The sequence below is a fragment of the Vidua macroura genome, chromosome 2, assembly GCF_024509145.1.
Source record: "Vidua macroura isolate BioBank_ID:100142 chromosome 2, ASM2450914v1, whole genome shotgun sequence".
Taxonomy (NCBI): Eukaryota; Metazoa; Chordata; class Aves; order Passeriformes; family Viduidae; genus Vidua; species Vidua macroura.
Window position 1 is genome coordinate 69,187,739 of NC_071572.1, and position 25,352 is coordinate 69,213,090.

The 25,352-nt window shown below is 44.6% G+C and overlaps 1 protein-coding gene and 1 long non-coding RNA gene across 9 annotated transcripts in view; one reads left to right on the plus strand and one right to left on the minus strand.

Annotated features, from left to right (window-relative positions):
- LSAMP (limbic system associated membrane protein) overlaps positions 1-25,352 on the minus strand; it is an 889,023-nt gene that overhangs the window by 173,168 nt on the left and 690,503 nt on the right. The window lies entirely within an intron of this gene.
- LOC128821663 (uncharacterized) lies at positions 23,283-24,804 on the plus strand. Its single transcript, XR_008441196.1, has 2 exons — positions 23,283-23,362; positions 24,567-24,804. It is a non-coding gene; the product is annotated as an uncharacterized LOC128821663 (long non-coding RNA).

A 25,352-nucleotide genomic window follows, 5' to 3' on the forward strand; every position in this document is an offset into this window, starting at 1 on the left:
GGGAGAGGCAAAAGCTGGCAAGAAACATTAAGGCAGCCGGCACAGCTACTGGAGAATGAGATTATGCCACAGATTAGCAATGCATGGGCACAAAGAAAGAAAGAGCGTAAGGGCAGGTCAGGAGAGAGTGGGTACACAAAAGGGACAGTGCAAACACAAGGGGGAATAGGAGAGTGCTGCTAGAGGGAGCTTCAAAGCATTTTGTGTGGTCCAGGGTTGCTTCCTCCCACCCCAGTCACAGACTAAAATACAGGAGGTATTACCACAGGCTATCACAAAACAAGGGGGAGATTTGAAAATCAGCATCTCACAGTTGAGGAGAGATCTGGCACTGCAAATAACACCTTCCAGCTTGTGGATTCCAGTGGTTTGCTCAGGGAAGGGGACTACAAATCTTAAGATCCAAATAATTAAACCTGAAGCTTTGGAGCATCACCTCATGTATTTTGTATGGCAGAGAGGCAAGGTTCCCTCCCCAACTCTCCCTTTCACAGTTGCACACACCAAGACACATGTAAGCCTGCAAAACAGCCCACATGATTGCTGCCATGGTGCCATGGCCTAGTTCCAAAAGCAAGGCACCTCAGGTGCCTTCCCACACAGCAACATGACAGTGCCAGCTCTCGGGGCTGTCAGAAACAAGGGCTGTGCCCACAGGACTGGCAGCAGCCTCCAGTGGGTCACGAAGAGCTGACTGACAGGTGGCAAGAAACCATACACCACCTCTAGGAATGTTTCTGACATGAGAAAATACAGACAAACAGACAATCAGGTCAGGGCCAACAGGTTGTCAGGGGCTAATGCTGGCCACCAGCAGCTATTGAGGTAAGTGACTGAAGTAGATCTGTAATGGCTGTTTATCTCTAAGGAGGCAAGAAGTACTCAGATGTCCCCACCTGAACATTTGGGGAAGGACATGGAAACAGTATCAAGGTCTGAGCATTGGGCCGCATAGTTCAGTGACCAACCCTCCCACACCTAGTGACAGACATTTCAAAGAAAGCTAGAGCACCTCCTAAAGTGACAATGTAAATCACCTTCTACATAATTTCATGATCTTTTCTAGCCATAAAAACCTATAAATCTGGCACCATGCTAATCACAGAATGGCTTGGGTTGGAAGGGATGTTAAAGATCATCTAGTTCCATGCTCCTGCCATGAGCAGGGACAGCTGTTACCAGGTAAGGTTGTTAAAAGCTACATCCAGCCTGGTTTTGAACACTGCCAGTCAGGGATGGGACATGCACTTCTTCTCTAAGTAACCTGTTCCAGTCTCATGCTACCCTCAAAGTAAAAAATTTCTTCCTAATATCTAACCTAAATTTAGCCTCTGTATAAATTAGCTTCCACTCTGAGTGACAGCTTGCAATCCACCTTGTAAGTTTGTACGCTGGCTTTCTTATCCCCAGGCATTTCTCAACCCTCTGCCCCCTTTTTCTTTTTTTAAACTCATTAACATCTTCATCTTGGTGATACTTTCTGGCTGAGAATTTCATCAGTTAACCATTAACTGGTACAAGTCTGTGAAAGAATGTCAGATTTAAATGTTGTGTGGAACTGGCAGGTGTCTCCTGTGTTTTGTACTATATGAAAGAGCTTTTTCCAATACCTGATGAGCATGCTACCTAAGACACAGTAATGCACTTTCTGTTATCTGGATCCTAATGTTTATCTTATCTCATCTCATACTGCTTCTTCTTCATCAAGGGAAAGGGAATATCACATCTGAAGCATTAACGCTTGTCCTGGGCCGGTGGATCAGGAGGATCCACACCAAGGAGAAATCAGTCTTGAAATTCTTTGGAGGCAGATCAGAGAGGGAATGGGAGCAGGGAAAATAAATCTTAACTTTTCCTTATTTTCTGAGGTCATGAGCGTATCAGAGGTGTCCCAACCAAGCTATCAGCCCCACTGCCAAGTGCTGCCCCCGGGTAGCCAGCAGCAGACTGTGAACGGTGGTATTTCAAGATGAATGAGAAACTGGGTGCATCCTGCCTGCTCACTTCCAGCTGCTGCATTTCAATGAAGGACACCTTCTTGATGTGCAAACACTCTAGTTATTATTTACAGCTGACCTTTTCCTTCTCCAGCTCCCGCTGCCGTAGCACTGCTGGTGGAGTCAGGGCTTGTAGAGATTGTGGAGACGATGTTTGGCGGAACATGTTTGATTCCCTGCCTGTGCCAGAGCTGTCATTAGTGCCACTGTGGATTGAGCTACACCCCTGCAAGCAACACTGGGAAATGTGAAGAAAAAAGCCTAATGTAGACAAAGCCTTTGAGGAGCTTAACCCCTCTTCCCCTTTTCCATCTCTCTCTCACTTGAAAGCAGAGAACAGCTTCTGAGCTAGACACATGCTCTCATTTCCATATCTAAAGCCAGTCCCGAAATACCATCGTGAAATAATGCTCTCAGAGAGAAGACCATGAAGCAGATTCCCTTTGAGAGACTCTGCTGCTTCTTTTTTTAATTCCAAAAACAACTATCACCAAATACCGAATGCACCTGGACTGGAGGAGTCAATATTAGGCACCTTGTTTTTTCAGATAGATATGGAGGAATTGGAGGGAATTCAGAGGCAAGCAACAACAAAATTCATCAAGGGCTGGAAAGGGATCAGCATCTAAGGGAAGCTTAAAAACATTAAATATGTATAACTTGACTAAGAGAGGACTTAAAAGCGACATGTTGACAAGCTATACCTCTTTGAAAGCTGAAAGTACCAAGGGAAGAGAGGAATTATTTAGCAAGATGCATAGGGGTCTATGAAGGAGTAACAGGTCAGAAAAAAAAAAGAAATAAGTCTGTTCGAACTTGAAGAAAAACTTCTTCAAGTCATCTACAAGTGCTAGTCTTGTAAAAAGTCTCCCAAGGAAAGCAAGGAAGTGCCTATTCTTTCAGATGTTTGAAAAAAACATGGGCTTCAGACCAGAGGATCAGCCTCACAGGGGCTGCAGGGAGAACAAACTACAGTGACCTGGTCTTACCACCTACCTCAGAGTTCAGCAATATGTTAGGAGAAGACAATTCCTCTTACAAATTTCTTTCAGATGAAGCAATGTTTTTAGGCTTTTTCACTTCACATACAGCTAAATATTTCTTGTCAAGACCTTAGATCCCTATATATCACACTAGAGTTACCTGGCACAGGTTTGGATTTGTTTCCAAAACTGGATCTTCTAGAAATCATGCATGGAGAGGTTAAAAACTACTTACTGATACAAACACTGACAGTCTAATTATTTCCAAAAGACACTGGCATATGGTTGTATTCCCAAATATGCTGTGAGTAAACTTGTGCAGCACTTAAAAGTCACAAGTGAGATTTGACTTCTTTAAGTGCTTAGCATTAAAATCTAAACCAGATTTGTCAAAGTACTTTTGGGCCTACCAGCTGCCAAACTAACACACAAGGACCAAATCTTAAAATCAGCATTTGGCACAGTGAGCTTTCTCACCAATATATCCCATTTTTTTGCTGCCTAAAGTGAGATACTTTTGAAAATCCATCCCATGGGTGTGTTACAATCATTGAATAAAAGTCTGCAAACTTCAAATTCCCATGCTGTATTTATCCTGTGCTGAAGAACTCCTTCATGTGGAAACAACAGCAAAGCTGTTGCAGCAAGGCAATGCTCAACTCCACCTTCTTTCCTTTGTTTAGAGCTTTGCTAAATTTTGCCTTTCCCTAATGCTTCACTTTTGTCCACCATCAGGTCTTGTGAAAGAAGGCATTTGAAAGACTTACAGGGAAGGTAGAGAAGATGCTTTGAGGGAGAACTCCCAAGAGCTGTGATCTCAGCTTACCTTCATTCCCACATGCACAATATGCCTTGCAGAGGAAGACATGTTCATGAATAAATAAATAGAGGAAAGGAGGAAGAGTAGAAAAAAAAGCAATTTCAAGATATATCTGATGGAGTTTCTGCTGTTGACATGAAAGCCAGAAGTTCATTTAAAACCTCATGGTCAGAAACAGAATGAGAAGAAGGTACAACTCCTTGAGAAAGGGGAAGGAATAATTCCCACTGCTAGATCTTCTTGCCATCCTACTAATCATACTAATATCTGGCACTCTTTTTCCTCTGAGACCCTTGCAGGGCTTTGTTTTGCAAGGCAATTCAGCATGTGCTGAACAGCATGCAGTGTTTTTATCAAAGGAAATAAGCTGATAACTGTGGAACTGAAATTCTTACCTTTGTAGAAGAGAAGTGTTGTGATGTGTGTTTTATACATACAGGGAGCCAGTGGAGAAGGGAATAGGTTGAGCAAAGTCATACGATAAAACTATTTTATTGTCAAAACCAAAACATAACCGACCTGATCTGTCTCATACAAAACTTGGTTTGGTGTGTACCTGTTGCATGAGGATAGCAAGAGAGGGGTAGTGATGACTGCAAAATAGCCTTCACAAACCCAGATGTCACCTCTAGTCACATCTGTCTTAGCACTACTGCAAGAGACCTTGTGTTTCTCTCTAATTGGGATCTGCCCAGGGATATGCAACCACAGCAGACAGGTCTGGCTGAAGCAGAGTTTGAAAGCAACTGGCTTGGGTCATTTGGGTCTGTGCCCTGGAGCCTGAACTCCAGCCTGGCTACTGACTGAAGGACAGGCTTAACTACAGGGACTGGTCTGACAGCTTCTGCACCTCCTCACCTGCAGTCTTCTGGCACTGGCAACACAAACTGCACAAATTAGCTGGAACACAGAACATAAACCCTTTTCATTTCTTAGTGAAGACAATGTTGCTTAATCCTACTGGAAGCATTTATCCAGGGATATCTTATCTGGATCCACTGACATCCCTGCCTCTTCTCCCAAGAGCCTGCTGTGAAAGGAAACCTCTCCCCCATGCATAGATTATCTGCAGCATAGATAAACCATTTCCCCATGGAGCTGCCTTCTGTACAGATGTCTTACTGAGAGTTTCTTACACAGCAGGGTCTAAGGCTGTGCACTTGGGCTTTGGCTGGTTTGAGGCTGGGCTCCCATTTCTGTTCTTCTGACAGGTCACTTGCTCTAAATAATTTCCAGAGTTCTGTACTGTACTGTATGGAGAGATGCCAAACTGTGGCTTCAGCTGGCATAAATCAAGGGCCAACACGGCACCATTGCAGTAAGTGGGGAAGCCCAGATTTAAATGAGGATCAATCCTGCTTCCTTCCACCACACTCTAAATGAATTCATTAAATACAGCGCTTCAGTCTGCTCAGCTAAAAGAAGCTCTAGCTGGCAGGAGTTTTCACATCCAGGGAATGTTTTAAAGATAAGGATTTGCAGGCTGCCTTGAGTTTACACTTGGCTAAAGGTAGGCTCCCATCCATGCAGAAGGTATGACATCATGCCCACCTGGTGTGTATCTGTGCATCCCCAAGGTCTATGCACAGCATGACATTAACTCAGGACCTCACAGCCCTGGGGGGAAAACCTAGGCTCAAATCCTTTCATGAAGAGGCTCAATTCAAAGTGCTACAGAGCAGCAGAAGAGAGGTCCTGCAGTACCTCTACCACACTGAAGGGCTTATTTTTATTTTTTAATTCTTTTAAGTTTTCACTAGGGGGTGTGGGGTGTATGTCTGCACTGAATTTGAATCTGTAGTAGAGCAAGCAACAGCACCTGGGCAGAAAGAACAGTTGGGGATTTTTGAGACAAATGTAAAATGGTAGTTAATTTTGACATTAAACCCTAAATAAAGGGATATTAAAGTTATTCTGAGGTTCCAAAAAAAAAAATAAGATGTGCTGTGATGGTCTGGCCTGCTCCCATGTATTCTACAGAACTCATGATTCCTGCAGTTTATCTCTTACCCACTCACTAAAACAGATGGTGTTGCAGGCTCTTTGAAGACTCTGACAAATAGGACTGCATTGGGAGCACTGTTCATATATGCAACTTGCCTTACAACCCTCAGGACAAGATACACTGGCTTGAGACCTAAGTTCACATCCAAAGCACAATCTGCAGCAAAGAATAGATCCAAGTCTCTTTCAGCATTGCTGCTGAGGTCTCTAAAATGCACAGTCACACACAAAATATCTTCCTACAGAGAGATATAAAAGTCAAATCAAAAACCTTTGTCTGAGATCCCAGTCAAGTTCTCTTTCTTTGCCACGACCAGGGTGCACATTGTTTTTCCTCAAAGAAATAGTTCTGCCCACTGAACAGCAGTGATACAATGATATTCCAATAACCTGAAAAATAAGAGAGCCCTAACAAAAATGGACCCGCCACCAACTCCTCTCTGATTTCACACTTACTATTTCTTCCTTAGGCTGAGAAAAGAGGGTTGGTCCTCGCCAGCCAAAGAGAAGCAGGGAGAGAACCCAAAATTACTTGTTTATGCTAGACTATTACCAGTGTTCTCCCACCCTTGTGTGTGTATATGTGATCAGCCAGTACTCAGAAAGACAAGTGAGGTTAACCGAGCTACATGCATTGCTCCCACTAGAGCAGTATAAAACTGTGATAAACCACAACTGGAACCACTCTGCAGTAAGTATCTGGCCAGAGGTGAAGCATGAGGTTACAGCAGCAGCTCCACTCTCCTGTCCCCTCTGCCTGATGGATCCTTGGTAATAAACCACCCTTCAAGCTTTCCTGTCTTAAACTGAAGCTACTGGGATTCAGGGGAGATAAAGATTTCAACTACCTTTCACAAGAGCCTTCACAAGATAGTCCCTTTCGGCATAAAAGTAGACATGTAATGGGCTTTCTCTGTTCCTGAAAGTAGAGTAGCACCGCAGGAAAGTGCAGCCCTTTTAGCTCTCTTCTTTATTTAGAGTTGTTAAAATAAACTGATTTCCCAGCCAATTAATTATCAAATATCTGTAACAGCTTTCAAGCCCTGCCATTACTCAGTCTCAGAGGCCCCCACAGGCAGTGCAAAGCTACAATCTCCAAGTCTGCTCCCTTTCCCTGAGCTGATAGCAGAAAAGCAGCACAAGGGCTGGCAAAACCATGGAGGAGAGCTGTAAACATCCCCTTCTCCACATTAACAACAACTCCAGCCATGCAGGTGCCAGAAGCCAGGAAGCTTTACCACGCCCCTTGACCACGGCTCAGTTCCCAGCTCTCAGCCACCCATACACAGACCCCAGCCCCACTGCAGGAGCAGATTCACCCTGTCAAGAACCCAGTGCTGCCAGTGACATCAGCAGGCACCTGACAGCAGATGCTGCCAGCTGAGCTGAACTGTGGATGCCAAGTACCACGAGCTCAGCCCAGCATGGGGCATAAACTTCAGTCTGAAGCATGTGCTGGGAACCAGCTTCTCACCCAGATGTGGGCAGGGACAGCTCCTGTGATAGCCATGTTATTTTCTGAAAAACTAGTCTGTACCTCTGGTTACTGGAAAGTTGTACTTACCATAGGTACATTAGCAACGGCCATACCATCTATTTTATAAGCATTAAACTACACTCATATGTGGTTTCAATTAGGAGATTTCAAATGAGATCGAAGATAATGCATCCCACAATTACTCACCCTTTCTCCTTTCTAGAAACTCAAGCAGAATCATTTCCAGGCCAAAATGCGGTCTCTCTTGATTGATAACACTAATAAAATGGCTTTATTGTGATATAAATAGCCTTAAAAATGTCCTGGAGAGTCAATATCAGTGGTTGATGGCCTTATGCAAGCAAGGTCCTTATCTTACAGTGTGCTAAAGCTTAACGAGTTGTGCTTCTGAGAAGTCTGACATTGGATTTGGGCGCTTGTTTGGGGAACTACAGAAGGGTAGCTCCCAAATTAGACATGCAAAGTGGGAACTGTTTAAACACCTTTCCTCTTCCTTGCGCTCCCTATTAATAATCTCTTCGCTTCCTAGCTTTCCTGGTGCCAGTTCAAACACAAACACCGGCTGAGCCCAGCAGGAGCCATGGGAACACTGTGCTCCAGTGCCTCTTTGCTGGAAGGTTATCAGCCACTGCTACAGTAATTGGAAAACCTGAAATTTCTTCCAAACTGTGCACGAGCTGAGATTCTCACAGCCCCTGCAGAGGCATGTGGCTGTTTCCTGAACAAAGAGCCTACACTGACTTGCGCTGAAGCACATCCATGATATGTTTTTGTTACTCCCTTGTCAGGAGAGGCCAACTCTGCCATGCAGCTGGGAGTGAAGTACTCAGTGCCCCAGGCTGCACTGGAAGCTTGCGGGTTCTATAAACTTAAGTAATTTTTTGAAATTAGTGCCCTCCAGGCAGTAGCTCACTCCAGGAGGCCAAATGCAGAGCCTGCTTCAGAGGATGAGGGAGAAGATCTTTGGGAATTCACAAGAGCAATGCCCAGAGTGTTCTTCCTTTTTCTGAACAGCAGCGAACTTCACTCTTCATAAAGAGAAAGCACTTGTTTTAAGGCCTTATTTGAAAGTGGAATCCCCTGAAAACATACAGTTTTCTATCAGGATTGTATCTTCTGAATGCAGCCATATGAGAAACCGCTGACCGTGCTTTCCAGTAGTGCCGCCCTGGCTGAGATCCGACAGCAGGCTGGGTGCTAAAGAGCTTCTCTGGGAGTGACAGAAGCATATACACCTGTCAGAAAATGCTGATATCATAGCAACTGTGACAGTGATGTGATCAGGACCTGACAGACAGTCAAAAAAGAGAGGGAAGGATGCACAAGAAAGGGCGACTGAGAAACTTTCAGGGAGAGCAGTCAGAGTCTGTGCGTGAGAGGCAGTGAGTAAGTGAGGCTTGTTGCTTGTCTGTGCATGGCAGATGGGATGAGGACTCTGGGGACATGTTCTCCCCTCCACCTGAGCAGTGCTTTGTGTCTCTGAAGAGTGAAGGGACAGCACAATTTCCCAGCCTTGCTCCCCTCTCCCCCCATCTCTGCCATAGTTACAACATCCAGTCTCATATACTTGAGAGCAATTTCCCCTGCAATAATAACGCCTTTGCAAACGTGTGGGTGGCTGTGCGCTTGTGCTTGTGTCGCCTGTGGGAGTGCGCATGTGCCAGGCTCTGCTGAGATGAGAAGGTGGCTTTGTGTACGCGACAGAGCAGGTGTGGCACTGAGACTATCAAACGTGTGCGCGAGGATATGAGAGAAAGTGCGCTTCGCACAGAGTCAGACATCGAGTGAAAATGAGAAGGTGCTCGTATTAGATGGTGTGCGTGTCAGCAAGGAAGAAAAAGGTCTTATTCACAGCCTTCCTGCATATGTTTGATGAGTATCACAAGTTTTAACCAAGAAAAATATGTATGTATTCAAATCAAACACAAAACACCCCTTTTGCCTGGAGTACTCCTGCCTTGACTGTTTGTTCTGTTGCAAGGTGCTTGTTAGAAGAACACAGGAAACAAGAAGATGAGAAAAAAACCCAGGCTGACATATTTAAACACAGCCAGTTACTGAGGCAATAACAAACAGCAAGGAGAAAAGCAGGTGGGATAGTTGGAGAGCTGTTGTGATGATGCTGGAATGAGAGATGCCTGTGAGAGTTTCTGAACACCATCCCTCAAGTGGATTATGATCAATTTTACTGTACACATACTGTGTTGATTCTGCAGCTAGCTACAAGGAAACACACTTAAAAGCCTATTGCTTACAGCCATTTTGCAATAAAGAGTCAAAAGACAATGAAAGGAGTGTTAGTGTTCTGTCTCAATCCCCTGCAAAGACTTCTACACTGAGTCTGGACACCGCTTGTCAAAATTGGAATGGAGGGACTGAATTTATGGACAGGAGGAAAAACAGTAACAACAGATTCAGTCCCAAAACTACTGGGGCTAAAGGCCTTTCTAGAACTGCAGGTCAGATAAACATGAATACAGAGACAGGGATGGATTTGAAATTATTTTTCCCCTTTCTGTTACACTTTGTTTTTCCTGGTAAATTTAAAGACTTTTAAAAGTTTAAGGCTCTTCAACATTATCATAATGCACAGGCCTATGCTGCCCACAGGCAAAATTCACCAATACCATGTCCAGTCAGACTTGTTAAGTCTCTTACAATACCACAGGCAATGCATGGGAAGACAGGAGCATGCCAAGAACTGACTGTAGGAGTGGCAAAACCACCAGACCAAAGACATTGTGTTGAAGAGATCCAGGAAAAGGGTCAGAAGTGCAGATGAGGCTCTATCCCAAGGCAATTCATCCAAGCTTCACCCAGATCATGGGAAGATTCCTCCAGGATAAAGGCAGCTGTAGGCTTTATGTTCCCCCCTCACCCATTTAAAATCAGAGTGAACAGCACTGTTTTATAGCTGAAAAAGAGAATTCTCATTACACCAAGGGAAGGGAATCAAGTACCTTGTCTTTGGGGCTACAGAACTGGTGCAGGAAAACAAAAAACATCACACTTGGGTGCTTGAGCTTGGGTGCAGCTCTTTCACCATCACCCCCCCAGCATCTGACCAAACAAACCTTTATTTAACTATGGAGACCAAAGCAACCTAGGTCAGGCTGGCTCCTGCTTTGGGCAGGCCTTGTGCTATGCAGAGCGGGTCCTTCCTGATGGGGGTCCCTTGGGTGCTACTGCATCCTCAGTAACAGTTATTATTGTTCCAAAAATTACCCAGGAACTTGACAAGTCCTTCTGCAGTGTTTGACGCTCTGACCTCAAGAGGCAGTGTGGATTTCACAGACTGACTACCTGCTGTGTGAAAAAGTGTCTCCTTTCATGTGATCTAAATTAAGCTACCATTAGCATCTCCGAGTGACCTCTTGTTCTAGTATTACATGAGGACAGAAAAAGGAGGGACTGATCACTTTTCACCACATTCTTCATTACTGTAAATAACTCAATTATAAGCCTTTAATGTGTCTCTTCAGGGAGGCTGGGGATGGCCGATGCTTGCACTCTCCCATTGGAGTGGGCCAGGATTGAGCAGAGCCAGCCTGAGCTCAGGGACAGTAGAGGGCACGATGGCAAGAAGGAAGATGGGAGAGCTACTGGGAGGGAGAAATGGCACTTTTGCAAGCTTGCTACACTGAAAAAGAAAACCCTGTTCAGTCCAACTGACTGCCTCCTTGTAGGTGAATCTCACAAGATTACTAACCATGCTTCATGGCCCTCTGGTAATTCTACACACTTTCATAAATGAGGGCGTAGCCAGTGTTCAAGATAATGTCCTTTTTTTATAACATATTCCCTATTGTTTCCCTGTCCCTTAAAGGCAACCAAGCATCTTCCACGTTTTTGGAATTGACGCAACCCACTGAAAAAGCTCTTATCGAGTTACTCACTGTGACTCCCAATCTCTCCTCTCCAAGGAGCCTGGGAGCTCAGCGCTCATCACTGTACAGCTGAAGTGGAGATTATTTTTGCAGTCTGAATTACCATACGCTCATCCATGTTATAGTTCATCCGTCATCCTGCTGCTCTGTCCCCGTGGCACCTTTAAAACCTGCTGACTCATGGAGATGGCAGCCTGTGCTGCTTTCGCTTGGTAAGATGGTGAGGGGCACTGGGGGAGGACCCAGCTCCTGTCAGGACACCCCAGAGCAGCCAGGCCAAGCCCTGGGAGTGGGTCCCATTGGATCTGCACAGCTCAGGCAGCAAGCCTGTAGAGGATGCAATGGGATGGGCCTGCTCTTAACATCTCCTATGGCTTTTGGCAACTCTGCTGCATTTCTCACCAGCCAAACAAGGAGTCATTATCAAAGCACCAACATGCGAGCCATGGCACACAGGGCAGACTGAACACCTCCCCAGTGTGTACTGACTCCCACTATTAACTTGTCTCCATGCAAAAGAGAAACTATTCTTTGCTAATTAACAATCCACTGGGTTTTAAACTGTGACAAAACCTTGCCCCTTTGCCCACGGCTATTTATTTCCCTTCATAATTTTGTGTGAAAGGCCTTATCAAAGGCTTTATGAAAATCAAAGTATATTATGTCTGCTGGGGATCACCTTTATCTTATTTTATTAAACTTTAAAAAAATACCCAAAACAACAAAACCCACTTGCAGCTCAAAAAGGCACAATTTTCTTTTCCAGAAGCCATACTGGATTGACCCTGTCATGTTATACTTAGCTGAACATTGTACTAGTCTGTCTTTAATTAGCTTCACAATGAGTTTGGCTGGAACGGAAAGAAAGCTCATAGATCTGTAATTCCCTCGATGTCTTTCGATTATTAAAAAAATAATAATAGTACTTAGCATGCCTGGAGCACTCCTTCTCTGAGGATCTCAGAGAACCAGGGTGAAGGCAGAGCAGGCTGGAGACAGCCCTTCAGCACCTTCTCCTTGCAAGAGGGAAGGAGAAGGGAGAGAAACTTGCCCATGAAGTCCATGTCACAGCTGGATATGGAGCTGCCACCCTGTTCCTGACCCTCTCAACTGTCATTAAAATCACTTGCTTGATTCTCAGGGGTAAGGATGGGGCGGTGTTTGCCTATCTGCATCATCTTGCCTGTGCACAGAGAGATTTCAGCATTCTTCCCCCAAATCCGACCCTGCAATATTAGCAGCTCTGCATTCATTAGAGATGCTGTTTATAAGGATCCGTCAGACACTGCTGTCAGTATATTTCATGCATTATTTACTTCAGAGCCCTGAGACTAATGCTACCTCACTCCTAGTGATTTACTGCATTTGAGTTTCTCAAGCTGATCCATAACTTTAGGTAATAATAACAATAGCAAAATACTCTGTATGCATGTATCACACTCGTCAGCAAAAACCCACACAGAGATGAGCATATGATGCCAGAAGAACTGCTGCTCTGAGGTACTGGAGCATCAGCCATTTGGAGGTACAGCTCCCTCCTCACAACTTCCATACCCCAGTTTTAGAATACTTTGCCTCAAGTCCAGTACATGTGAACCCTTCAAAGTCAAAGTCCATATCCAGGGGGTTTCCCGCTTTCCAGGGAAAGTTCAGCAATCCCTGCACAGCATCCCCTGGCAAGGACAGACCTACCTCAGGTAGAGGAACCTCATGAGCCTGTCCCAGCCCACCGATGGGGCCCCTCTGCCTTGGTGAATTAAAAATCCCAGAGGGATGCTCAGCACCTGGGATGGGGGCCGTGCAAACAGCTCGGCACAAGCCAGAGATTCAGCTTATTGGCTTTGGCTCAGCTCCTTAATTGCATTCCCCACCTGTGGCTCCTCTCATCCTGCTCCTAGCATTGCATAGTCACAGTGCCCTGGCCATTCCTCTCACTCCCCTCAGCTTCCTTCTCATTTACACCTTGCCCACTGTTTCATTTGACTCCTGGCTGTTTGGCTGTTCATGAAAAGGTGCTTGATGAACCCTAATAAAAGCCCTCTCTCTGCTGTGCAGATGCAGATCCTTTCTGTCCCCTTTGCACACCATCCTCGTATGCCCTCCTTGCACACCAAGGCAGCTATGACCTCCAAGCCAAGTCCAGTGCTTTTAAGGATTGTTTTTCTCGTTTGTTTGCTTTAATTTATTTTGCCTTTCAGCCTTACATTTGCTGTCATCCTTCTCGTCAAGCTTTCCTGCTGCCCTGTTTGAAGCTCACCTATCCTGCACATGCCATGTGGGGGGCATGCTTAATGAGGAGCCAACCCTCCTGCCCTTGCTGACCTGATGTTGACAAGTCCTCAGCACTCACACCTCTGAGACATGCTGCTACTGCCCACGCACCCCACCCGCTCTCTGATGTCCCCCCCTGACATGGCTGAAGCCTCAAGGAAAGGGCTGCTGTGTCCTGGCAGGCTCTTAAGATGCTGCAGGCCCTATAATAATAATAACAGTAATGAAACCCACTGAGAGATGTCCCCTTGCCCAGACAAGGTTCTAGAGTGGAGGCCAATTCCCACCACTGTGCTGACACAAAATCACTGAGATCAATGAAAACATCAGCTAAGTGCTGCGAAGGATAGTCTTCTCCCTTGCCTTTCGTGTTTCACCCCTGCAAAAACAGTTTCTTTCTAGGAGTGGAGGTAACCCTTCCTGGTGGTTTGGCAGTTTTGGCCTGATCTGAGCTGGGGCCACATGCCCTCATGCTGCCAGGGTAGGAGAGAGAGGTCTGCAGAACTGCATGACCGCCTTTGAGAGGCACCAGCCTTAGCATGGGGCATTGAAGCTGAGGGCAGGCTTCTTCTGGTGCTGCCCAGGCTGTGGACGCCACACGCTAGTGATGGCAGGGGCTGTTGGAGACCACACAGGGACTGGAAAGGCAAGGGATGCCATGCAGGACTGCGTGCGTGCCCCGTGTCTCGTACACACATGTGCTCGCAGCAGCCCAGCTGGCTGTTTTCTGCCAGGAGGGACACCCCAGGAGTCCCACCTGGAGAGTAAGCACTGCTGAACACTGCCCTAAATCAGGAGTTACGTCTTCCCACATAGGCACCAAGACAAGCTGCTCGAAAAAGCATTTATAGTGTCAATAAATCTCCTCTCCAAATCATGCCCAGATGTGCACTTTAGGACCCAGTCACCTTGCCTTTTTATTCTTGCCTGCAAAATCTCTGCTCTCCTACAGTACTCTCTGCCTAATACTTCATGCCAAAATACATTAAAATAACCCATTATTGTTATTAATTACTATTATTGCATGAGCAGATTTTACTACTTCCCTAATCTCTCTAACAGCTGAAACCCTCTGCTCACTGAGGAGGGAACTGAGTGTGTTGGGGTCCTGCCTCCTGGGCAGCTTTCAGCCTTGGCATGTGCCATGCACTGACTCACAGAACCCCTCCAAAAAGCAAGGTTGACGGTGGCTGACAAACCTCCACCCCAGACATTTCCCTGACACAAGTACTTAGGACTAGCACTTTCTGGGTACAAAAAGCCAGGTGAAGGGAGGGAGAGAAAAGCAAGCTTCCCAGCTTATCTGCAGGCTAGATAATACCATAGCATGGTGAGTTGGGCAGCCCATGGTATGTTCACCATGTTTTCCTAATACTCAGCAAACACAGTTCTACTCTCAGCACTGAAACTGCTTGAAATATGTCTCAATTTTCCCCCTGTCCTTTCTCAGCTGTATCTATTTAATTTGCATCCTCTTCAAGACAGAAGGATTATCATACTTTTTGGTACCTCACAGGCTGGATAGGACATCTTGCTCTCCACACTGAAAATCACAGTAACAGAAGCATCCTAAAGTTCTCTGTTTCTTCTGCACAATCAGAAAGAAGGGTACACCTTATCATCAGTAACCTGCATGATAGTACAGAAGATATTGACAGCTTCAGGAAAGATACCAAATTCAGGGGAGTGGCTGACTCCCTGGAGAGCAGAGCTGCCATTCAAAGGCCCTCGAGGACATGGAAAAATGCGATGACAGAACTTCACGAAGTTCAACAAAGATAAATGCAAAGTCTTCCACCTGTTGAAATGATCTCTGTGCAACACTGATGGATGAGGGCTTGCTGGCTGGGAAGTAGCTCTGAAGAAGACCAAAGGTTCCCAGTGAGCAAAATTTGAAAATGAGTGTGGCAGCATGCCCTTGTGGCAAGGAGGGCTAAATGTGTACCTGGCTGCAATGATGAGAGTGTAGATAGCAGGCCAAAGTAAATTATTATTTCCCTTTACTCAGCACTTCTGAGGCTGTATGTGGAGCAATTTTGGGCTCCCAGAATATTTGGTTGGATATAAAAGAAAAACATTTTCATAATGAGGGTGGATCAGCACTGGAACAGGTGCCAAGACAGGTTGAAGTATCATTGTCTTGGGAGATTTCCAAATTTTGACTGATCACGCCGATGTAATGTTGAAGTTAGCCCTGCTTTGAGCAGGGAGTTGGATAAGAGACCTCCAAATCTCCTTTCCCCCTGAAACTTTTCTCTGATTTCAAGGAGGATGCTGTAGTTCTTCTGTGTGGGACAGCTATGGCTTGAAAGCTGAATTTGGAAGGGTCTGATGGGATATTTGTCCCATATCGGTCCCTTAAAGCCTTTTGGCATAACTCTGTGTGTGCAGGGGCCAATGCACACCACAAGAAGAGCTGGTCTGTTCACCCTGCTGCTTACCTTCCCCTCTGCCACACACTCTCACCAAGGAACCTGTTGTGAATGGGCTAGAAACTCGCAGGTGTACATCTGCTTATGCAACCAGAGGATTTCTGTGCATCTCTAAAGGTAAAGGTTGTTCCCAAAATGTGTAAGGATGCCCCTCTAAAAGGCAGGGAATTTTCCTGGGAAGGAACTGGGATGGGCATATAGAAACTGTGTACCAATATCCAAACCCAGAGAGGTTTCTATCATGGTTGTTTCACTTAGCAGAGAGAAGGAGTCACTTCTGGGTTAGATCACAGCAGTCACATAATGCATTACAGTTCAGAAAGTGAGAACCTAAAGCCACCAGAATGGGATTGACAAGTAGGTCAGCCTGCAATTAGCCACTCTGAATGTAGTCCTGACTCCTGTGACAACAATCTGGGATTTTAAATAAACTCAGAAAGATGTTTAATAGCTGAGAGAGGCGAGATTGTCAATTTTATGTCTCCTTCAAAACACAGCTGTCCATTATTGCTTCCTTCAAGTCATTACTCTCCTTTTATTGCCTTTTTACTCCATTCACAAACCTGAACTTCTCCTCTCTCCTCAATTTCCTCTGTACTGTCCCTTCATGCAGCTGATTTCCACAGGTTGCTTCCTTGTTGCTTAATCCTTTGCAAACTCTTTGGCTCTAACCCTACATCTCAGAAACACCTGCAAACAACCACAAAGCTGCTTGCAGAGAGATTAGGGGGACTGCTTGACAGGAGCAGGGCCAGCAGTTTCCCCTGGCTGCAGCAGGGACATGTGGCTAGACTCTCTAATGTGATAATAACATATGAAATGTGCAGTGATGGCCATATGTTGTACTAATTCCTACGTACACAATGCCCTCTGCAGAACAAACAGCCAGGATGGAGGGCACTGGCAGAAGTGCAGGCCCATGGAGGGGCACCTACCCTTCAGAGATAGATGTAGAGAAGGAGGAAGGCTAAAACTGGCTCCTGGAAGTGAGCTACAATCATCTCTGGTTAGGCAAGACTGCAGCTGTTTATGTCTTTAAAAAAAAAAAAAAAAAAAAAAAAAAGAGGCAAAAAAAGAAAAAAATAAAAGGCAAAACAACTTCCAGGCAACATCCATGGATAGAGGCCGATAGGGAAAACCAGGTGACCCTTCAATACCCCTGAATAACCATGTAACAGGACATTTCAAGGGCTCTTGAAACATCCCAGGCCTATACCCACATTTTGGCTCAAGTGCTGTGAGTGACAATTACCTTTGCTGCTATTGGCTTATGAATGACTGGCAGGGACCCAAAATTCTCAAGAGTCACCTTCGCCAGCAATTCAACAAGGCAAGGACCAGAATAAGCACTTGATGTAGCTGGGATTTCTCTGGTGACAGCAGGCAAGGAGAGGAAAATAGAGATTCTAAGCAGATTTCCTAGGCTGGACCAGCTCCAGTTTTGCTTGGAAGTGAAGGGTATTAGGGTACATTTTCTGTGCTGTACAAAAGAGAAGAGTCAGCACTTCCATCCAGATGCTCAGACCCATGGGCTAGGCAGAAAGAAGACAGCTGCTCTGCTTCGTACTTGGGCTTGCACAGAAGAAACAGAAAGGCAGAAAAAACCTTTGCTGAAGAACAGGCAAGGAAGGAGAGGAAGATGTGTCATATGAAAAAGCAGATACTGACTAATGGCACCACAGCTTAGTTGTCTCATGTTAGAGTCTTAAATTGCCCACAGTGGGAGGAAAGTCACTTTAACATCTCAACATGGCACATAAAACTATTGTTTAAAGGAAAAAAACCCTGCATATTGTTGAAAAAGTGATGGAAATGAGATAGTTTCACAACTGTCTGTACCAAGTTAGGGGTTGGAACTAGATAATCCTTAAAGTCCCTTTTAACCCAAACCATTCCATATTCTGTGATTCTAGGTTGGAGTCTCCTGGCCAGAGGTAGGTGGGAGCCCCCATATCAGCTGACATACTGGGGTGGGGACTGATGACCCCAGAGCTGAAAAGAACCCACCACTGTACCTTGAATGCTTCATCAAAGATTGAAAACTCATCTTCTGTGGGGAGAAGAAGTAGGAGTGCAAGCCCTAATGTGATTCTTAGCCATCTCCAGAAGAGGTACTGCAAGGCAGAAGAACATATGGAGCCCACCTAGGTGGGTTTTACTCGATCAGATAGGTTTTGATGGCCCTAGGAAACACACAGTATCAAGGGAGGAGGGAGAATGGATATGGCAGGTTCTCACAGAATCAATAAAACAGGAATGGAAAGGACTGTAGGCCACCATTAAACACAGTCCCCAACTCTACAGCAGAATCAACTATGCATAAATGATCTCAGGGGACAGCTTTTCCTCATCTGTTCTTAAACATCACCACCAAAGGAAACTCCACACCCTCTAAATGAAGCTCCTCACCCACAGGTGTACCACACTCCCACTTTGTGACCCAGTGTGTGAAGAGCTGATGTGCACATTTCATGATGTCCAGGGTAGGTGAGGCTGCTGTGGCAGTGAGTAATTTAAATAAGATGTTAAAAAGTCTATGAGACCATTCTGAAAATGAACAGGAGAGACTGTGCAAATAAAGCTGTCCTCAATTTTTAAAATGTTTTGTGCCTTCTCATTTTATGTGCTTGAAAGAATTCTGTGGTGCGCTGGCAACTAGCAGATAAAGTTATTGATGACAAACCTTCAGCTCAAAATTAAAGCTAATTCTGTAGTTGTAAAAAAAAAGAAAAAAATGTAAAATACAACAATGGCAGATTAATTGTGATAACATCATTAAATTCGTATCCAGTGCTCAAAGCACATCATAGTTATTTAGAGACAAGTGATCTGGGGAATCAGAAAGGCAAGTGATTATGGCATTTCACCTCTTGGGGTCTATTTTGCAGTGAGATACAAATAAACTGAGTTTGGCAGTTGGAAATGCTCTCTGACAAAATATTTTCCTACATCCTGAAGCTGATTAAAGGAATGAGCTGGAAGAGAGAGGTCAGTGGGTAGGCACATAGATAAGCAAGAGATAAGATGAAAGGAGACAGTGCTTGAGTCTATGTAGTCAATATCCTGGAGCTCATAAAAGTTTGTTACCGCACACAGCTTTCTCTGTCTGGCTTTTCACATCAGATCTCAGCAACCAGTGCTTATCTGTGCCCACTTGTTAGATTAGGTCCCATTGCAGGTAGCATGCAGAATCTTGCATCTAATTCTCCATGTAGACCCAGTCAGATTCCCTACTGCTCTGAGAAGGCAGAGATTGGCAAGGGAAGACTTCCTCACCCAGATCTTTCCACCTTTCTGGCAGCTGTCAGAGAGCAGTGATAAAGTTTCTGGTGTTGATAAGTGACAAAATCCATGTGCTGTCTGGACAATGCACAGGTTTTATCCCTGGTCAGCAACCATATTAGACTTGCCAGGGTGCACCTTAACCAGAGTGGTCCCCAGAAAAGGATGAGAAGAGACAAATGGTATTTAGTTACAGCCTTTGACCCTTTCACATCAGCATCACACCTACGCTAATATAACAAGTTGCTCCTGACAATAGGTTTCAACACTGACTGCATCTCTAGTCCAATTAACCAATAATGAGAACTGGCTGACAGCACAGGAGGGACTAAATTCTTCTCTAGCATCATTAAACGTGGAATAGATGACGAGTCACCAAGCACTGAGTTCACATTTGGCCCCATGCCTGCTCCTGCCATTCCAATCATTCCCGGCAGCAGTGGAGAGGCACAGTGTGGGGTCTGCTGGTGACAACCATTACCCAGGTAGGACATTTCTCCTGTGTGAACTCACTATATGTCCCTTCCTGGCTTCCTACCACATGAGTGTTTCCAGACTAGTTGAGATGATATGAGAAGGGAAGAGGGCACAGAGCCAAATGCTGTGCTTTAGCAAATTGCCAGTTGCTAGGGCTCATGCTAGCTGTGCACTACAAAGGCACTCTGGTTTGGTGAAGTTTCCAGCCATTTAGCTTGTCTCTCCAGCACTGCATACAGGGTAAGCACTGTCACCAAGCTAGATGGGCTAAATGGTGCCTAGAATCCCTTCCTTCCCTTGTTCCCTTGCTCCATATATGGGAAGAAAGAACAGTCCTCCCCACGAGGAAATTGTGACATGGTGAAGAGTTAGGAGGCTTAACAGGGGCAAATTGCCGTGTCCAGCATAGTGAAGGAAGCTTAGGCAGAGGTGGAGTGGTATGCAAAGCATCTGAAGATGCCACTTCTAAACCCCCTAAAATGGGCAGGGAAAGTTGAGTGCAGACAATGCATGGGATAAGGAAAGGCAGGTTCTGAAAGGGGTCCCTTCCACAGAATACAGTGGTGCCAAAGGAAAATATTTAAGATCCGGAAAGAAGAGGACAGCCTGAAGTAATCCCCCCATGGACCTACCAAACAAACTCCACCTAATCTCCCTCTTTCCATTGCCCTGATTGTCCCCAGCCACTCTTTTCCAGAAAGCCACACAGGGACTGGCGGCAAACACCCCTGGCAGAACACAAGGAGAACAGTGCCAATATGCTGGCTCTACTGCTGTGTCCCCTCTTGGTTTAAATCAATAGTTTATGACATCTACAAGGGGAAACTGTAAATTTCATTTTGTCCCCTGCAGTGTGATTCATATCTTGTTTGCTGGTGACATAATGAATGTGTTTGCCCTATAGACCCCCTATCCAGTAGACCATTTTAAGGATAAAGGGAGAGAAAATAGCAAAGTATAATTAGAGAGGTCGACTAATGCTGGATTAACCAGTAGCTCAGCTAAAGATAGCTTTACAACACTTATACATAAGGGGCAAGGGAGAGAGGGAGATAGAAGCCCACAGAAGGAATAGAGAATCAGATAATTTTTCTTAGGAATAAAAACCTTACAGGTGACTTGAAGGCTTATGCTGCTTCCTAAACAACTGATAGAGCCTTGCATCACCTGCCAGCCTAAAGCCAAAAAAGTGCAGATGCTTTGCCCCATTTAGTGCTCATCAGGTGTGATCTAGAATATAACCCAAACTGCCCCAAGGACACAGGTTAAACATTTCTGAAACTCATAGGCTTAATTACTCTGCAAAAGCTACTTGAGTTTGTCACCATAGTAGTTAAAGTGCGCATGAGCCTGGAATTGCTCAGAAACCTTGCTGGAAATGCAAATGGCAATGGAGCAGGGAGGGTAGAAAACCTGACAGCACTCTGGAGCTAACAGAGAGGAGAGCACTGAAGAGCAACGGAGATGACCCAGTAGATAGAATCCAGGGAGAAGGTTTCTCATATCAGGGTGCTCTCTGTAAACCAGTTGGAACAGTGGATGAAGAAACAGCTCTGATTGTATGTAACCTGCTGCACAACAGAAAGCAAGACTTGATACATTCTTGTGAACAAGCAGACCTTGCCAGAGAAACCTGACTTCACTGCCAATTTCTTTTTCCAGCTGGCATAACCAACAAAACTCCAAATTAGTTTGGCTAGGTAGATAGGGCAAAAGAAATAATAATATTTTTGGCCAAAATCTAGAGACAAACTTTGCAGCTAGGTCTTAGCTTTACAAAGAGAAGAAGCACAAAACTCCCCACAGAATCCCAAGAAACCAGAAAAAGGGCAAACCCATTAACTCGCAAACAGGAGATCAAATGCCAAGGGATTTGGATCTGTAAAGGCATGGTCTAGAGCTTTCAGTTCATGTCTCTCTACTTCGTGGTCACAAAAGAGTTGCTAATACAGCATGTCTAGCAATACTTCAGTGCTTCTGCTCTTTGAATTAAAACGAAGCAGTGCAAAAGTATTTGGAAAGTAAAAGAAAAATAAACTCAGCTCTCAGAGAAGGCTTAGGTGAGGGGCTAAGGACAACCTCGCTGTTCCTGAATTGATCTGCCCCTCTCTAGTGTAAAACAGTGTGTTTTCCTGCTTTAGCTACCTCTTTAAACCTATCTTTACATTCAGCTTCAGAGACAGCTCCCTATGGATAAGCATTTTTAGATAGATACAGTGTGATCTTTACCAGTTGCTGCAAATTGGCTCTGAGGGCACCTTTATGTGTAAGTTCTGCCTATTTTCTCTACAAACAGAAAGACAGAGATGGAGAGGATGAGGGGAAAGGGCTTTACAAATAAAACAAACAATAGGAGAGCAAAAAACAAAGTCACAGCAGAGTCACACATTGTGACCTGAAACCAGGGTTCCTCATCCCAGCACCGTAACAATCTCCCTGACATCAATTGCAGATGCTGATCAGACACACATGTGGGGAGCTACATTCAAACACAAACGTGCAGTTTGCACTGTTTGGGAGTGACTGGTTTGGGACACTCCCCTCAGATCATAAGTGACAGCCAACAAGCTGTGGGGAGGCAGCACATAACTGAGCGTTCAAGAAACATGGGCATCACTCAGGTTTAGCTGTGTCTAAACCAGCCATGGGCAAAGCATCTCAGGTTCAGCCCTTGCCCCTTCAATTCATCCTGGTATCCTCAAATTCACCAGAATTTAAAGACTTTTGATGAAACCACATCAATATTTGGACCCCATAACAACACGATATTCTGGGCACAGGTATCTTAATCTGCTCTACTCTATTGTTTGAGGGAAAGACTGAAGGAAACAAGGTTATGACCAGAGAGAATAGAGATGTAAAAACCTTATATGCATGTAGAGTTTGTAATGGCAAAACATAGTTCATCACTACAGAGATACTGTTTAGTTTCAGTCTGCTGAAAATACTGGGCATCCTACTAGAGAGCAGATGCAATCACTGTCCCTGGGCCTGGAGCAAACATTACTGTCCAATATGCTGCTACAGTAAAGCTTGGATGAATGACACAGCTGCAGCCTGGGCAGGGATACTGCTGGGCTCACAAAGCAGTCTAGGTTGGGAAAGACCTCCAAGATCATTGAGTACAACCATTAACCTAACACTGCCAAACCCTCACTAAGCCACATTCCCAAGTGTCCCATCTACACGTCTTTTAAACAGCTCCAGGGATGGTGAATCCACCACTTCCCTGGGCAGCTGTTCCAATGCTTGAAAATTTTTTTTGGTGAAAAAATGTTTCCTAATATTCTTTCTGAACCTCCTCTGGTGCAATTTAAGGCCACTTCCTCTTAGCCTGTTATTTGTTACCTGGGAGAAGAGGCCAACCCCCACCTGGCTACAGCTTCCTTTCAGGCAGTTGTAGAGAGTGATAAGGTTACCCCTGAGCCTCTTCTTCTCCAGGATAAACAACTCCAACTCTCTCAGCCTGTCCTCACAGGACTTGTGTTCCAGACCCTTCACCAGCTTTGTTGCCCTTTCCTGGGCACATTCCATCATGTCCATGTCTGTCTTGTAGAATGTGTAGTGATGTCAGGGACGTCAACAACAACAAAGTGATGGGCCAAGATTCTGCGTTCCATAAGAATGCAGAGTCAAGGTGTCCATCAGAGCTATGGTTGTCTGTGTGATGATGTGTAACAGTGAGGTGCCACTGCTGCCCTTGCAGCCTAGGTTAGTGCTTGCATCTTTTCTTGTCTACACAAGGGAATCTATGACTATGCATTTACAGCACCAGTGCCATGTGGTCAGCATTGCAGCTTCTGCTCTGTCCCTGAACATACGGGTACAGTTTAACGACAGTAGTGTGGAAGGGATTTAGGGAGAACAAGACTTTTCTCTCCTACATTACTAGATGGAAAAAGCAAACAATTTTTTCCTCTACTGGCCTCCATCTGTCTTTCCAGGTCTTGTCCCTCACGCACACACCTTCGTCTGTCCTTACACTACAATTACGTTTTGTAGAGTTTTGTCCTTCCAGGACAATGTTTCCTGGCCATTTTGAGAGCCTAACATACTGATTAAACACTTCTTGGTCTTCACAGTCTCATACTTTTTAGTACTGACAGTTTAATTTCCAGGGTCCAAGATTTCTGATTCAAAAAATGCCAGATTGTGCATTGTCATGGTTAAAAACAAATTGTTCCCATTTATTTTCCAGAGTTGGACAGCTGTCTGAAGACTTTTTTTTTTAAGACTCAAAAGATTATTTCTTAGTATCTGAGAATACAGTTTGTAACTACAGGTGGCATCAAGTGTAGATTCTCCACAATTAGCTATTAAAAAAAAAATTCTGTTAAGAAGCATTCAAAATTACTTCCAAATGTATCCACCTTATCTATGATAAACAGCACGTAATTTTAAACAAAAGAACCAGTGGTGATTCAGGTTAAGAACCAAAAGCACCAAAGAGAAGACACATAAAAGCAAGAGACCCATTACTGTGACATTGACATCTTTTTTGTGAGGTTCCTGAGGTCTGGTAACAGCTGCAGTTGGCAAGGGCTCCTATTTTACTTCTATATTGGTGGATAATACTGTATTTGCTAGTCTTAGGTGAACAGAAGAGTAAAAGGAATTGGTTAATATCTACAGAAACAAAAGATCAAAAGAGCTGAGTTTGAATAGCTGTGGTTCATGTTCTCATGGCACCTGTTAGTTGTGAGCATTTGTCAACTTGCTGGGTGTCACATGAAAATTTGTTAATTGCTAAAGCTGATTCTTACCAGACAGCAAGCTATTTGTTATTCATAGGACTGGCCAAAATAATTAAAATAAATTAAATCCAGTGCATGATAAATTTTGAAGTTCTGTAATCTGCTCCCATGTTTTATTACAGCCTTTTAATTTTTTTTTCTTTTTTTCTTTTTTCTACAAGAAAGAGCCACTCCTGAGCAGATAACAGTGCTGTCATTAAGTTGTTTGGTACATGCAAGATATGGATACAAGTTTCTGCCTGATTTCTATACAAGTGCTTGTCTGGAGTTTTCTACATCTCACACAAGACCCCAACTCCTTAAGTTGCTGGCCACTTCGACCCTGTCTATGTCTCACCTTTTCACCAGAAATTTAAATCCAGGGCCTGCAAAACTGAAGATCAATGCATATAAACCCCACATGTTTCTGTGAAATGTTTCCATTTTGACATGTTAGTATTTCAGATGGAAAAAATACCCCAACAAAGTAACCGAAAAAAAAATTGATCAGGATTTTAGTTACTCAGTTGAGAAAGACAACAATTAGCATGATACTCAGTTAACCAATAAAAGAGTGCAAATACTAAGCAAGTAATGATTCACTGAAGCAAACAGGTTGTAAAGAACAGCTAGAGGCCTAAAAATTACTCCTTTTTAGTGAGTACTTATCAAGCCCTAAAGCATTGGAAGAAAATCTGAAGCTGCTTACAAATTGCTTATGACACAGTGACAATGCTTTAACAGTTCCCTGCTTTTCTCATATCTTTATTCTTCCCACCACCACCTCCAAGTGAGAATTTCCCCTGTCTTGGGTGTGGCTCGCTGTAACAACAGCAGAACCTGGCCCTGACAAGTCAGATTTGTAACTAATATTTCAGGCTTCTCTAACCCTGGGCTAGAGGGTCAGAAGTAGCTTCCAGGGACACAGTGACACTAGTGAATGCGTTACCCTGACTCCAGTGATCAAG